Source organism: Merops nubicus, unplaced genomic scaffold (genome assembly GCF_000691845.1).
Source record: "Merops nubicus isolate BGI_N331 unplaced genomic scaffold, ASM69184v1 scaffold51313, whole genome shotgun sequence".
Classification (NCBI taxonomy): Eukaryota; Metazoa; Chordata; class Aves; order Coraciiformes; family Meropidae; genus Merops; species Merops nubicus.
Window position 1 is genome coordinate 8,872 of NW_008601949.1, and position 6,370 is coordinate 15,241.

Below are 6,370 nucleotides of genomic sequence, written 5' to 3' on the forward strand. Positions count from 1 at the left end.
AAGGTGATCAGTGACACCAGGTATCTAATTTCAAGGTAATCTTAATCACATTTCAGAAGCCTCCTTTCGCAGGCTTGTCCTGCATGACACCTGCCCTGCTCCTTCCTCCCACTTCACCATTCAACTCCTCTGCTCGGCATCCCCCACTGTCCCACTCCCACACAGAGCTGCCCACCGAGTGGGCCTTCACTGATTGACACCTGCCACGGAGATAGAAGAGGAAAGTCCCAAGATCCAAATAAGAAAGAGAAAAAAATGGGTTTCTAGGCTCTGTGGCAAGGTAAGACAGACCCCAGGACCCGAAAGCGAACAGTGAGCAGTATTTTCTGATGTCAGTCTGGCCAATACTCTGGCTGGAGGTTCCATCCATCAGGTAGCTTTACTGTGCTGTCATAAGGAAGCAAAAGGGGTAACAAGGCCACAGCTCCCCTCCCTCCTTTCCCCTGCCACAGCTTGCTTTGCTTATGCCTGGCACTCATCTGCATAAGAGCAGTGGCATTTCTACAGCGTCGTTACTGAGGAGAGTATCAACTGAATCAAAAAGGCAGAATGGGAAGGAAACAAATGAGCTGCATCCTTTGCAGAGAAGCATAAGCACAGATCCTGCTAACTACCAATTTGGCTAAACAGTATGTGACACCATACAAAGTAACCTCAACCTGCCAAATTTCTACCTATTTTATTTAAGAATAAAAACTCAGGGTTTATTATAATTGTCTGGGAAAATGCACCTTCATCAGGAATGTAGCCAAATAGAATGAATGCTTGGGGATTTATTTCATCATTCTGCTGATAGAACCTAACAAATAAGGTTTGGGTTTTGTATTGAGCTATATACTGGGCTAATACCTCTAAAGCTTTTTCTTTAAGCTTCAGATCCATTTCCTCATTAACACTCTGCAATACTGATTCTTGCAGTAGTTTAATGAAATTTCTTTGCAAATTTGCAATCTGATCACAATCAAACTCACAGAGCAACACCAGCACCCTATATTCTACAAGATAATGGTTCCAGGCCCTAGAATAAAAGTGTCATACGACTGATGAGAAAAAAAAAATAAATCCGTTAAAAAAAAAATGTTTAGGATCCCTAAAAGCCATGAGTGTTGTAGATACAGCCAGTCAGATAAAATGTTAAAATCACAGCTGAAGGTGGTTCTGGCTGTCTGCATTCTTTTCAATCCAATTTTCTTAAACAATTTGACCTAAAAATTGCTGCACTTGCAAAAAGAATATGGGTCAGACATCTTCAGTTTAAGACTTTATTTAGCAACCCAGATAAGATGGGCTTTTCACCCGTTACCAAATGTGCTGCATCTTTCTGTATCAACTGTATTGTCTTAAGTTCACTCACATTGCCAGCAAGATTCAAATAAACCTTATGCTGTGTATCATAACTGCAGCTTGAAATCAATTAGCAGGTTCTGTTGTCTGTGTGAATAAGGTACAGCCCAGCCAAACTTACTGGTTAAGAAGACACGTACATTTTTTCACAAGTCCCTCCTAAAATCCTTCATGGAGAAATGCTTGCCCCACTTGTGTCAATGAAGCACAGTACCTCAGCTTTCTCTCAAGCATTTACTTTCAGGAAGCATATGCAGCACCAAAGCACTCAAATGCAGTCAGATTGATTTGCCTTTTCTAATGAATACTTGGATATATTTATTTGTTTTTCATTTTGGTTTACATTTCAAAATTCAGTCAGCTTCTGATTAATACGGTTGAAAAGAGTAATATGCAGATGTCTCTTTAGCAGCCTAAGATTATTGTGCTCCAAAATAGAAGTAAAAAAAAAAAAAAAAGTATCACAAAAAAAAGTATCTCAAAGTTTACCATTTCTGTAGCAAAATAGCCAATGACAAATTTCAAATTTATTGAAAACTTATTCTACAAAAATGGTGCCAATGACGTTCACTGAAACCCAGGTTTCCTGCCAGTTCTCCTCTGACTGCTCAGAAGCCTATCAAGCTGGGTTGTTGAGGATATTACATTTCCAAGGCTGGGGCACCCAGTGCTTGCAGCTGCCTAGGCAGTCCACCTGTATCTGCTGGCTTCAGCAGACAATAACTTGAGACAGAACAGTAACCTGAAGCAACTCCACAATGAAAAGGTTTTCCTTCTATGGAGGATTTTAAACTTTTGGGGTTCCTTTTTTAAGAATTAAATGAAAACTTTAAAAATAAACTGGTCTTCCTCTCTCAGGTAGTTTTGCTTCCATCCATACCAAACTCTTCTACTTCTCAACCCATGAGTCACAAATCAGTGCAGAGGGCTGCCTACCACTGCCCAGTGAGGAAGACTACAACACTTGGCATAGCTCCCTCTTAACATACATGCACCGCTTGAATTAGAGTGAAATAGAGTTGGGCATGTCTTTTACTGGGTGTAAGACCAGCAAAACAAACCCTAAGGACCCATATCAGATGCAGCCTCATGCCCACTTCTTGTTGTTAATATAATCATTTGAATTGTTCCTTACACTGTTCTGCATTTTACTAAACACTTTTCAGAAGGATTACTTTCTGCTGCTGTTGACTGCCAGCAGAATTTTCACAAGACTTAAAAAGACTAGGAACTTGTGTAGGTATTTGGAAATATGGGATTTATAACCTTTGCTCCAAGTAATGGAAACTAGCATCTCAAAAGCTTTCTAAAATTCAATGCTACTAAATACATAGTGTCTGAAATCAAACCAGTACCAGTTAAAATGGTATTGAACAACAGTGGCCAATTTCCCAATGCAGTTAGCACTAAAGGCAATGAGGGTCTCACCAGTGACTTTAATAAGAATCACAGTAAACCCCAAAGGCACATTGAGGGGTAACACACTGCAAGTGTCATCTCCCACCAGTAGTAAGCAACAAAACCACCAACAGCAAAAGGAAAAGGCAACACCCCCTTCAATTTACTTAACACAGGCCTGTGCTGCTGTGTTTTGAATACCAACCCCACACAGAGAGTCCTGAAGCACAGATTCAGGAGCAATTTAGAATCTGTGTACTTCAAGGTTATCAATTTAGTCAATCACTGGGTAGCAGCAACTCAAACTAAATTCGATCCTGTGGAGAAAAAGACTTGGGCAAACACAAAGGAAAAAAAAGAGAAAGGAAGGGTACTCAGTCGAGACAGGCTGTGTGCAGAAGAAACTTGACACAAGCACATACTATATTCAGTATGGTGGCACTGAAGTGCACAACTCCAAACCTAACAGAACCAACTCTTCCTTCTGTTCTAACTCATAGAATTTTAATTAAGCCATAGATTTAAGCGCCTTAAACACGCCTTTAGAAATACTTCCACTGAGAAACAGCTTTCAGATGCAGAAACTGTTATCCCTAGTAACATATCTACATAACAAGATCTAAAATGTGTAACCACAACAATGAATCTAACAAACCTAAAACTACATCCCTTGGCATTTTTAAAAGAAAATATTAGAAGCTAAAGCTAGTCTGCTGCTGGAATAATTTACAGATGAGACCTGTATTTTATATGAGACATTGTGGTTTTTCCACTAGAAGGTTCAATGCATCTTCCACCAGCACAGTCAGATTTATCACCCATGGTGGATGAGTTGCACACACATAACCAAGTTTTCCAATAGCACTTTGATAGATGCTGAAGTTCTCTGGAAGACCTAATCTACCTTCTGTTAAGCAAGGCAGATTTACAACTTGCAGTAAAAGAATTGCTAGTTTTACCACCACACCTCTTAAAAAAAGAAACATCCTTAGTTTAGAACATAAAATCACAAACCTTTCAGTTCTGTATTAGATGCTTTTGCTGAAAGAAAAAAAAAAATACAACACACCACCTACTCCCCCAGAAAAACACCAAACCAACCAAAAAAACCACAAACAGATTAAAAAGAGCATTTACTGCTTAGAAGAGAAACAACAGTAGAATGTGTGACAGCACTTCTAGTTCACTAGAAAGAGCAAAGCAAGTGCTGTCTTTGTGGCAGCAACATTAACAATGGCTTGCTGGGTTACAGCTGTAAACAGTCCAAGAGAAATAGCCATAGAAAACAAAAAAAAAACAACAATACAGAGAGGCCTTTTAATTCCCTGAGAGGCCACCAAGGCATTAACACTGCCACGTGACTCTTCTGTCCACTATGACTTGCACAGAAGTCGGAGAGGCTTCATCTGCAGGACTACCTATGCTCTTGTGAACCAGCTCCCCCTCTATGTTGAAGACCAGATCTTCTGTTACAGCCTTTGCCAGATTTCTCCATTCACTTCAACAGAAACACAGCCAGCTCCACTGACAGAGGTCTTGACCATTAAGTGCTAGGCATTCCAATCCAACTCTTTTATTCCCAATAACAATGCAATTACTGAACTCTGTGGCACCTTGAGCCCTCTCATGGGACTTGCTATTGGATTCTGCACAAAGGACCTGCTGGTATGCTAACCCTAGAAAGATGGAGACAGAGGATGAAATTGCTTTGTCCCAATCCAAACAGGCTATTTGCAAAGTCATTCCAGATCTGTGAACTGCTTAGCTAGCTCCAAAAGTGAGCAGAGCACACACAGGTACATCTGAATCTTTCTGTATAGTTATTCTACAGTATCTTTTCATTTCCTAGGCTGAATACATAAACCACCACAGAACTGCAGAGTATGGCTTCAGTAATTCCTCTTTGACAATCTGGGCAACACCTAGCATTCAGCCTAGAAGCATCATGACAACTGCTAAATTTAAGATGGGCAATACTGCTTTAAGAACTACATACATAATTAACACTTAAAAGTTGCTGTAGCATGTGAAGCATTCTTCCCTCCTGACATTGTTCCCTAAATTAAATTATAAACCACTTACAATGGCAAGTACTTTTATTTCTCAAATAGATATAAACAGAACCTACATATAACGTTCACATATATGTGAGAATTGTAGCTTTCTGGATAAATAACATTTGTTATTCCCCTCCCAACTATCATAACTTTTTTAATCTAATAGGAATATAAACTTGAAGAAGCATGATATAGTTAGTTATAAACATCTCCTATAGTTATGGACTAATAATCTTAGAAAAACATGTACTTACACAGCATCTTGCCATCATGAGAATTCCTTTGATGTATCTTTCTAACAAAAGGTGTGGGAACAGAATCAAAGTCAACCAAGTAACTTGGTTGTGACAACAAGTTACCAGTCCTCAGGTAACAGACTGGTGGTTAGTTCATTTCAACTTGTAATTTCCTATGACCCTAAAAATACATATTCATATATTCACACAACAAATTTAGCAAAATCGATAGCTGGAGAACCAACCTAGAACTCATAATTACAGGAACAAGTGCTCTTGAAACCAGTACAGGACAAAACCATCCTGCTAAAATGCTTGCATTGCATTTACAGTGTGGCTTCACGAGGTCTCCCATGAGAACACAACGTAAAGTATTTCCTGTTAACCTCCCCCCTCATTCCCAGTCAATCCCATCGCTTACACTGCTACAGCTGTTCATTGCATTGTGGAACAAATTGGTATGGATCAACAACAATGCTGTGAAAGACAGCTGGCTTGGGGTTTTTCCTTTTCATCAGAATGATTTCCCTAATTTGCATTGCCACAAGTGAAGAGGCTGAAGAGGCCAAAGCAAGGAACTAGGGGAGGGAAAAGACAGCATGGCAGAGGCTAAACTTCCCCTCGCTGCTTGTGAAGCTATGCTTTTATGAATGTGTATGACTTCCTCAAACCACGAGAGAGACTGTTGCAACTGGGATATAACAAATTGTAATCAGCTTTTGGTTGTCATCTCTGTAATTAGTGATTTACAGCAAGTGAAAACATTGTCTGAGAAGACAAGACTGCGTTGGCACTAAATGACAGAAAAGATCATTATCAAACAATCACAGCTTATATTAATAAAGAGGAAGATGTCTCATTTCTTGACTTCTTTATACATCTAATTGAGCTGCGTTCTCATTCAAACAAAGTTACTATTACAGGAGATGTCCAGGGAAGATTTGTGGATCATTTTTTGACATTGGTGGTAGGAAATTCATTAACAAATTAAGGTATTGCAGACTGGTTGGAAACTGGAACAGATGGCCAGTCCACAGGACCACAGGAAGGTATGAGAGACATAAAGGGCTCATTTGTAAAAGCTATTTTGAGAAGTATCCCACCTGCAGGACAACTAATAGCCAGTGAGAATTTCTTTTTATGATAAAATGCTTTTAACTTTATGTCCTTGCCTGGTTTTCTTTTGTGGATGGATTTCTCTAAAAGTCAGACTGACCATAATAGAATAGTCATAACAAAGCCAGACTGGCTGTTCTGGGCAGGTGATAGTAAATACAGAGATGCGGTGAGTCATTTTCCCCAGAAGTGATAGGTGAAGCTCAGTTCTTCCTCTGT